A 10,438-nucleotide genomic window follows, 5' to 3' on the forward strand; every position below is an offset into this window, starting at 1 on the left:
ACATAGTCTGATAGAGAAGTTCTATCAATAAGGGAGAATGGATTAAGCGCTATGCAAAAAGTCAGTAGGCTAGAGCAGAGTTTCTCCCCTGTGATTTCATGGACCAACATAATGTCAAAATAAATTCTGGTGCCACCACATTCTTACCAACAAGATTGCTTTGCTTGTGATTAATTGTTTTATATATTTGGGTGCTTTCAAATTTGGCGCATAGACATTTATAATCGTTAGCTCTTCCTGATGGATAGACCCTGTAGTTATTATATAATGCCCTTCTTCATCTCTTGTTACAGCCTTTAATTTAAAGTCTAGTTTGTCTGATATAAGTATGGCTACTCCAGCTTTCTTTTGACTTCCAATAGCATGATAGATAGTTCTCACTTTCTTACACCAGACACAAAAATAAACTCAAAACGGATGAAAGGCCTGAATGTGAGACAGGAAACCATCAAAACTCTAAGAGGAGAAAGCAGGAAACCACCTCTTCGACCTCAGCCACAGTAGTTTCTTACTTGACACATCTCCAAAGGCAAGGGAATTAAAAGCAAAAATGAACTATTGGGACCTCATCAAGATAAAAATCTTCTGCACTGCAAAGGAAACAATCAATAAAACCAAAAGGCAACTGATGGAATGGGAAAAGGTATTTGCAAATGACATATCAGATAAAGGGCTAGTATCCAAAATCTACAAAGAACTCACCAAACTCCACACCCGAAGAACAAATAACCCAGTGAAGAAATGGACAGAGGACATGAATAGATACTTTTCCAAGGAAGGCATTCAGATGGCCAACATGCATATGAAATGATGCTCAACGCCACTCATCGTCAGGGAAATACAAATCAAAGCCACACTGAGATACCACCTCACGCCAGTCAGAGTGGCTAAAATGAACCAATCAGGAGACTATAGATGCTGGTGAGGATGTGGAGAAATGAGAACACTCTTGCACTGTTGGTGGGAATGCACACTGGTGCAGCCACTCTGGAAAACTGTGGAGGTTCCTCAAAAAATTAAAAATAGAATTGCCCTATGACCCAGCAATGGCACTACTAGGAATTTATCCAAAGGATACAGGAATGCCAATTCATAGGGGCACATGTACCCCAATGTTTATAGCAACACTTTCAACAATAGCCAAATTATGGAAACAGCCTAAATGTCCATCAACTGATGAATGGATAAAGGAATTGTGGTTTATATACACAATAGAATACTACTTGGCAATGAGAAAGAATGAAATCTGGCCATTTGTAGCAACGTGGATGGAACTGGAGAGTGTGATGCTAAGTGAAATAAGTCATACAGAGAAAGACAGATACCGTATGTTTTCACTCTTATGTGGATCCTGAGAAACTTAACAGAAGACCATGGGGGAGGGGAAGGAAAAAAAAAAGGAGGTTAGAGTGGGAGAGAGCCAAAGCATAAGAGACTCTTAAAAACTGAGAACAAACTGAGGGTTGATGGGGGGTGGGAGGGAGGGGAGGGTGGGTGATGGGTATTGAGGAGGGCACCTTTTGGGATGAGCACTGGGGGTTGTATGGAAACCAATAGGACAATAAATTTCATATAAAGAGAAAAGATGTGGTTTATATGTATAATGGAATACTACTTGGGAATGAAAAAGAATGAAATCTGACCATTTGCAGCAACATGGATGGGACTGGAGGGTATTATGCTAAGTGAAATAAGTCAGTCAGAGAAAGATACCATATGTTTTCACTTACATGTGGAATTTGAGAAACTTAACAGAAGACCATGGGGCGAGGTGAAGGGGGGGGGGAACAAGCTACAGAGAGGGAGGAAGGCAAACCATAAGAGACTCTTAAATACAGAGAACAAACTGAGGGTTGATGGGGGGCGGGTAACAGGGGAAAGTGGGTGATGGGCATTGAGGAGAGCACCTGTCGGGATGAGCACTGGGTGTTATATGGAAACCATATTAAAAAAATAAAATAAAAAATAGGGGCGCCTGAGTGGCGCAGTCGGTTAAGCGTCCGACTTCAGCCAGGTCACGATCTCGCGGTCCGTGAGTTCGAGCCCCGCGTCGGGCTCTGGGCTGATGGCTCAGAGCCTGGAGCCTGTTTCCGATTCTGTGTCTCCCTCTCTCTCTGACCCTCCCCCGTTCATGCTCTGTCTCTCTCTGTCCCAAAAATAAATAAAAACGTTGAAAAAAAATTTAAAAAAAAATAAATTAATTAAATAAAATAAAAAATAAATTCTGGTATATATGTGAGGCTGCCTACTTTTTATGCTACCAAAAAGGACTTTAAGATCAAAATACATATCATGTACTATTATAATTATTTTAATTATTTTTAATAATTAAGGTATAACTTACACATTGTAGAACGCATACATCTTAAGTGTTCAGTTTGGTGAAATTTTACATATATAACATAACAATCATCCAGATCAAGAAATAGGATCACCTAAGAGGTTTCCTCAGGCTCTTTCCCATTGAATTTTTCAGTTAATACCTCAAACCCCCATTTCCCACACAACCTTCCACAGTGAGGCAACCACCATATTGATCTGTATGCCTATAAAGTGGTTTTACCTGTTCTTGAATTTCATGTAAATGAAATCATACAAGTGCACACGCTTTTTGATTCATTCACATTGTTGCAAGCATCAGTTAATTGGTTCCTTTCTCTTGCTAAAGTATATTCAGCTGTATGAATATATCACACCATCTCATTTTTAAAAGAAAAGATTCCTCAAAGTGGAAAAAAATATCATCTTATTTACTTTCTTTATAGATGTGTTACCTATGAATGCTTCCTTAAGCAATATATTATTTATATTTGCTTTCTTGTGAACTTTAGAAAATTGTGTCACTATTTTTAAAACTTGAACATTTATTTATTTTTGAGAGACAGAGCATGAATGAGGGAGGAGGAGAGAGAGAGAGGCACACAGATTCCAGAGCAGATTCCACAGATTTCTGAGCTGTCAGCACAGAGCCTGAGGTGGGGCTTGAACCCACAAACTGTGAGATCATGACCTGAGCTGAAGTCAGACACTTAACCGACTGAGCCACCCAGGCACCCCTGTATCACTATTTTTTTAATTTAAATTCAAGTTAGTTAACATACAGTGTAGTATGGGTTTCAGAAATAGAACCCAGTGATTCATCACTTACACATGACACCCAGTTCTCACCCTAACAAGTGCCCTCCTTAATGCCCATCCCCCATTTAGCCCATCCCCCTCATCCACCTCCCCTCCAGCAACCCTCAGTTTGTTCTCTGTATTTAAGAGTCTCCTATGGTTTGCCTCCCTCTGTTTTTATCTTATTTTTCCTTCCCTCCCCCTATGTTCATCTGTTGTGTTTCTTAAATTCCACATATGAGTGAAATCATAAGATATTTGTCTTTGACTTACTTCCCGTAGCATAATACACTCTGGTTCCATCCACATATAAGAATTGGGTTTTTTTTTTTTGCAATTTCCTTTTTTCCCTTCCCATTGACTTCTAAGGGTCACCCATACTTAAAATGAACCTATTGTTCATTCATTTTTGGTGCTGTATATTATTCCATTTGTGAAAATGTCACAATCTATCCATTCTCCTGCTGGTGGTCATGGACGATTCATTTGTATCCTAAATATGCAGAGACGTTCTTTTTCATTGGACAATTTTACCTCTGCAAATCATTATGAAGCATTTGTCACAATTTTTAAATCACCTTTTCTCCTTTAAATAAGCTTTTAAGCCTCTGTCTCATTAGGTTAAGTCTGCAAACCTGAGGTAGTCCTGGTGTAGCTGCTATGCAGCATGTTCAAAATGGCTGGTCTTGGATCATAGAGAACTCCCTGGCCTGTGGGCTAATGGTCACATGTCTCCAAACAGGCACTGACCTCCTTATTAATAGTACCCAGACCTAAGAAATCCTGCACGAGAGCTTGCCACGCAGAAAGAAAGGCATAGTGCCAAGTGAGAAACCTGCCATCTTAATTGATGTCAATCACAGATCCCATTGAAAGAGCAGTCATGGAGTGCCATGATGGCTGGTAGGAAAAAAGTGGGAACAGTTTTCAGCTCTAGGAGAAAAGTGTTAACAAAATGCACTCTGAAATTGAAGAAGTCTATATGCCTTCAAACCCTACTGGTTTCTTTCTCTAATGGAAATGGTTTTGACTTGAGGCTTTACAAATTCTCCAACTAATCCCCAAAGGCTTACTGATGGAAAATAATAAGAGTTAAGCCAACCCAACTGCTATCGAATGTTTCCCAAGTAACAGGCATTCACGGAGCTAAGTGTTTTACACTGTTTATCTCGGAGACAGCTACTGTCATTATCAGTCTTATTTTATGGATGAAGTGGAAATAATTTGCCCAAAGTCCTACCGCTAGTATATAGCAATGTTGGGTTTAAATCCAGCTCATCCTGACTCCAGAATTTGTATTCTTAGCCAGACACTACTGTGCCCTTGGGCACGTGCCTGACCAGCTGTCAAGAAGTCTCTGTGTTCCACGGATACTGTGACTATGGGGACTGGAGACTGAGTAAGGCCATGTTCAGGGTACAGCTTGCCTCTCTTTGCTATGACAGGCCTATGCTTAAGTGCTATGATGAAGTCTTGACTTGTGTCCAAACGCTGGAGATTGGGAAACAACCACCAACGCAGAGAGAATATAGGGCACAGCTACGGAGGCATAAGTTCTAGACATTCCGTTAGGAGCTATCACAGGTATTATTTTATTTAATCATGACACCAACCTTGTGAGTTTGAGCATAAAAATCTCGATTTTATAGCTGAGAAACTGATGCTCAGGTATGTCACTTGAGGCTTATGTTTTGGAGACAGGATTTAAACCCATGGCTCAGCATGCATCCAAAGCTCTTTTTATGAATCAGCAAGGCCAGAGGAAATCTTTAGAAACACAACCCACGGGGCACCTGGGTGGCGCAGTCGGTTAAGCGTCCGACTTCAGCCAGGTCACGATCTCGCGGTCCGTGGGTTCGAGCACCGCGTCAGGCTCTGGGCTGATGGCTCAGAGCCTGGAGCCTGTTTCCGATTCTGTGTCTCCCTCTCTCTCTGCCCCTCCCCCGTTCATGCTGTGTCTCTCTCTGTCCCAAAAATAAATAAACGCTGAAAAAAAAAATTTAGAAACACAACCCATCACTTACCCAGCTCTTCATGAAATTTTGAACCCTCAAAAACTCAATATTTTGGACTTTTCAGTCTGGTGGAAACCAGGTTTTATCTAGTCCTTTTTCAAAACTGTATTTAGACTAGCATTAGGATCCAGTTGCATCTAGAAAAGGAAGATGAGGGCTCCAAAATCAGTTGCATGCACCACATTTCTTAGGGTACCAATCAGTGTGCATCCCCTTTCTTAAAAGATATCACCTCCCTACTTCCTGCTGAGAGTGAATGGGAAAATGCAAAAGCCCAGTATTAACATGACTCACCGAGAACCATTTTGAGGGCACCCTTTAACTTTAAAACTATAACCAACAATAAGTAAATTAAGTGGAAAAACTTTGGAGTTTCAAAGAGCTGGGAAATAACTTCCTGCTAAACCTTTGACCTGAATCGGGAACAAGGGCTGCCATTTTTTTTAAAAATTTTTTTAACGTTTATTTTTGAGACAGAGAGAGACAGAGCATGAATGGGGGAGGGTCAGAGAGAGGGAGACACAGAATCTGAAACAGGCTCCAGGCTCTGAGCCGTCAGCACAGAGCCCGACGCGGGGCTCGAACTCACGGACTGTGAGATCATGACCTGAGCCGAAGTCGGCCGCTTAACCGACTGAGCCACCCAGGCGCCCCAAGGGCTGCCATTTTGTACAACATGGCCCTGCCCTCTTTGGCAGCTCATTGGACAAGGGAGGGCACAGGACTGCGCCAGTGAGATTTCCTTCCTTGGCAATTTGTAATTGGGACTAAGAGAGATTCTCTCTTGTTCTATGGCTGGACCTGTAATATCTACACTGCAGAGTCAAGGGATGGGCCCCTTCCTTTCTGTCAAGAAGGATGAAGAAAATGTGTGTATCAGTCAGTCACATTCAGTGAGGAAAACAGAAACCACACCAGATATTTTAACAAAACATTAATATAGGCGTACCTCGTTTTATTGCACTTCTACAAACTGAAGGGTTTGTAGTAACCCTGCATCAAGACTATTAGCACCATTTTTCTTTCTTCGTTTTCTAAACTTGGTTTTATTTATTTTTCAGTTAAGGTTTTTATTTTAATTCCAGTATAATCAACATACAGTGTTATATTAGTTTTGGGTGTACAATATAGTGATTCGATAGCTCCGTACAACCCCCGGTGCTCATCGTGGTAAATGCGCTCCTTAATCCCCATCACCTGTTTCACCTATCCCACCACCACCTCCCCTCTGGTCACCATCAGTCTGTTGTTCTCGACAGTTAAAGGTCCACTTCTTGGTTTCTCTCTCTCTTTTCACCTTTGCTCATTTGTTTTGTTCCTTAAATTCCGCATGTGAGGGAAATCATGCAGTATTTGTCATTCTCTGACTGTCTTATTTTGCTTAACATAACGCACTTTAGCTCCATCCATGTTGCTGCAAATGGCAGGATATCATTCTTCTTATGGCTGAGTAATAGCCCACTGTATACATACACCATATCTTTTTTACTTATCTGTCGGTGGACACTTGGGCTGCTTCCATAATTTGTGTCCAAGCCATTTTTCCAACAGAATCCGCTCACTTTATCTCTGTGTCACGTTTTGGTAATTCTCACAATATTTCAAACTTTCTCTTTATTATATTTGCTATGGTGAGCTGGGATCAATAATTCCAACCCACTGAACCCTCAGATGATAGCACTTTTGGCAGTAAAGTATTTTTTTTTAAGTTTATTGATTTTTGAGAGAGAGCACGCTCATGTGAATGGGAGGAGGGGCCGCGAGCGAGAGGGAGAGAGAACCCCAGGCGGTCTCCACACTGTTAGCAACGCGGCCAGATGTGCGACTCGAACTCACGAACCACGAGATCACGACCTGAGCCCAAACCAAAAGTCGGATGCTTAACTAACTAAGCCACTCAGGTGCCCCTAAAATGTTTATTTTTTCAATTTTTTTTTAGCATTTATTCATTTTTGAGAGTGAGAGAGACAGTGTGTGAGCGAGGGGAGGGGCAGAGAGAGGGGGAGACACAGAATCTGAAGCAGGCTCCGGGCTCTGAGCTGTCAGCACAGAGCCCGACGCGGGGCTTGAACTCACGGACCACGAGATCATGACCTGAGCTGAAGTCGGACGCCCAACAGACCGAGCCACCCAGGCCCCCCTACAATATTTTTTAATTAAGGTAGGTACGTTATTTTTCTTAGCATAATGCCATCGCACACGTGACAAAGTACAATATGGTATGAATGTAACGCTGATACGCACCGGGAAGCCCAAAATTTCATTTGACTCACTTTATTGTTATACTTGCTTTATTGTGCGGGGCTGGAACTGAACCCGCAAGATCTCTAAGCTGTGCCTGTAATGGCAATTGGCTAGAAGGTATCAGAAGGCTCTAGACGTTGGGGCGCCTGGGTGGCGCAGTCGGTTAAGCGTCCGACTTCAGCCAGGTCATGATCTCGCGGTCCGTGAGTTCGAGCCCCGCATCGGGCTCTGGGCTGATGGCTCAGAGCCTGGAGCCTGTTTCCGATTCTGTGTCTCCCTCTCTCTCTGCCCCTCTCCCATTCATGCTCTGTCTCTCTCTGTTCCAAAAATAAATAAAATAAATAAATAAATAAATAAATAAATAAATAAATAAAAAAGAAGGCTCTAGATGCAAAAAGCAAGCACTGAAATCGGCCAGAGAGAGTAACGGCAGGCAGTTGTGAACGACCTTCGAGCCGAGGGAACGAAGGGCAGAAGTTGGAGTTATCGGGATGTAGAGGTTTGGAAGAGAGGTGTGCAGAGCTGTGTAATGGGGCGCCGTCCTGCTGGCGTGGGTGCCTCTAGAACTCATAAGAAGTCTCCATGGACTCTCACCTCAGGGACAGGTGAGTTGGTTACCTGTGGGGTAACCTCTGAGGGGTTACCATGGGGCAGGCAATGGGTGTGCCAAAGCTGGAAACTGGAATCCATCGCTCCTGGAACCAGCCGGGTGCTGGGGTGAAGACACAGTCAGGAGCAGGAAGCCAACTGGCCGGGCCGAGTCCCCTCCCCTCCTCCAGCCTCACAGATTCCCGCACCCCTTGCCCTTGACAGAGCTTGACTTGGAACCAGCCAGCAGAGCAGAAACGGGACTTGTAGAGACTCAACCGCAGCATCACAAAGAAGAGCGGAGGGGAGGGTTTGGTGCTGGGAGACGACAACTTAACGGCCAGGACACATTGACCCTGAGTTACCTCCAGGTCACTTTTCAGCTCTTGGCCAGAGGTTCCTCAATAACAGCACTGTCGACATTTGGGGTCAGATCATTCTTTGTTGTGGTGGTTGTTCTGGGCTCTGTGGGATGAGTGGCATCTCTGTTCTTCCTACTAGAGGCCAGTTAGCGTCTCCCCAGTTGTGACAGCCGAAAATATCTCTAGACATTGGCAAATGTCCCCTGGAGGAAAAATCCCCCCAGGTGAGAACCGCTGGGCTAAGTTCTTTCTTTGTGTTCTGCGAGGCATCTTTGCCCTTTGAACAATCCTCCTTTTCCCTTTAAGCTATTTTGATTCAGCTCTTATTACCTGCATCGCAGGGAGTCCTTAAAGCTGTCCTAAAATGTACTGAGATCTTCGAATCCGTCCCAGGTCCTGTGCTAAGTAAGCACTTCCAGGCATCGGCTACTTTAAGGCTCCCAACAATTATGTGAGGCAGTTACAAGCTTTTGTCCTCATTTCACAGAAGAGGAAACTGAGGGTCTGAGCGGAGACATTGGGTGGAGTGGGGGTACTTTGCCACCACCAGGCTCTCTCGCGGTTTGTCATCATTCACCAGCGTGATGGGTGGCCACACGCTTGCTCCAGACCCGTGGCTTCTGTTGGGCTGAACCATGTGAAATTGCCACTCGTACGGCTGAAGACAGGTCAGGTGTCAGCAATTTCATCTGGTTCACATAGGTATCGCCTGCCCTGTGCTAGGAATTTCTGCTTCCTTCTACAGACCTTACCTGTGCTTCAGGCTAATTTCCGTTCCTCTGTCCTCTGCGGGGGTCTCCTGCCCCGCTGCAGCTGATGGAGATGTACCAGTTTCTTAGGGCTGCTTTCACAAAGGACCGCTGGCTGGGCAGCTTAGACAATAGAATTTCATGTTCTCACAGTTCTAGGGGTTGGAGGCGTGAGAACAAGGAGGCGGCAGGGCTCATTCTTCTGAGGTTTCTCTCTCTCCCTTTGGCTTGTGGATGGGCTGTCTTCGCCCCGTGTCTTCACACGGCCTTTTCTCTCTGCCTGCACGTCTGTGTCCTAATTTCCTCTTCGCGTTGGATTACAACCCACCTTAATGATCTCATCTTACCTTAATCACCTCTTTAAAGGCCCTATCTGCGGATACAATCACATCCTAAGGTACGGGGATTTAAAACTTGAACAAATGAACTTGGGACAGGACATAACTCAGCCCATAACAGGGGGTCCCTCCCTCCTGGAACCACCTCCCACTCAGTGTGTGTGAGATCCCCTTGTCTCTCAGTCGTTTCTACCTTATGTGGCCTTGGAAGTGTTTTGCTTTACATGTGCGTGTATCTCTGCCCCCTTCAGGGAGTCCATATGCTTCTTAAAAGCACTTCTTGGGCGCCTGGGGAGCTCAGTTGGTTGAGCATCCGACTTCGGCTCAGGTCACGATCTCATGGCTCGTGAGTTCGAACCCCGTGTGGAGCTCTGTGCTGACAGCTCCGAACCTGGAGCCTGCTTCGGATTCTGTCTCCCTCTTTCTCTCTGCCCCTCCCCCACTTGTTCTCGTTCTCTCTCTCTCTCTCTCTCTCTCAAAAATAAATAAACGTTTTAAAAAAGCGCTTCTTTACTCAAACCCAGTACAGTGCTCAACACATCAATAAGATATTATACAAAGTTATCACAGTTTGAATGTCCCTGCTGTATTAAAGCAGGAACCCTGATGTTAAAAAAAAAAAAAAAATCCAGAAATTTCTTCTGGCCTAAAGTTCCTCTGGCTCACAGCTCCTTGAAACCAATTTTTATGCAGTTAAAACACACTTTGAGGTCTCTCGAAAATCTTTATTATTACCTTAATTTTCTTCGTGATGAGCCAGCACCAACGCTATCAAGACCTGAGCTTTAAAAACACTTGAAACTGATTTTCCCGGCGGGAGGCCCTCGAGATTCTCAGTTTTAACTGCTGATGAAGTAAACATGGGCTCCAAGACTGAGTGAAGGGAAAGAAAAATATCAAGACCAAAACAGAATATGTAAATATGTAAATATGTCTGCAAGCCCCAACCCACAGGCCAGCTAAAAATAGAGTTTCAGCGTGACCACTTTCTTACCTCAGCCAGAGTGACTTTGAAGAGTGGCCGG

The sequence above is a fragment of the Felis catus genome, chromosome C1 (genome assembly GCF_018350175.1).
Source record: "Felis catus isolate Fca126 chromosome C1, F.catus_Fca126_mat1.0, whole genome shotgun sequence".
In the NCBI taxonomy this organism is placed as follows: domain Eukaryota; kingdom Metazoa; phylum Chordata; class Mammalia; order Carnivora; family Felidae; genus Felis; species Felis catus.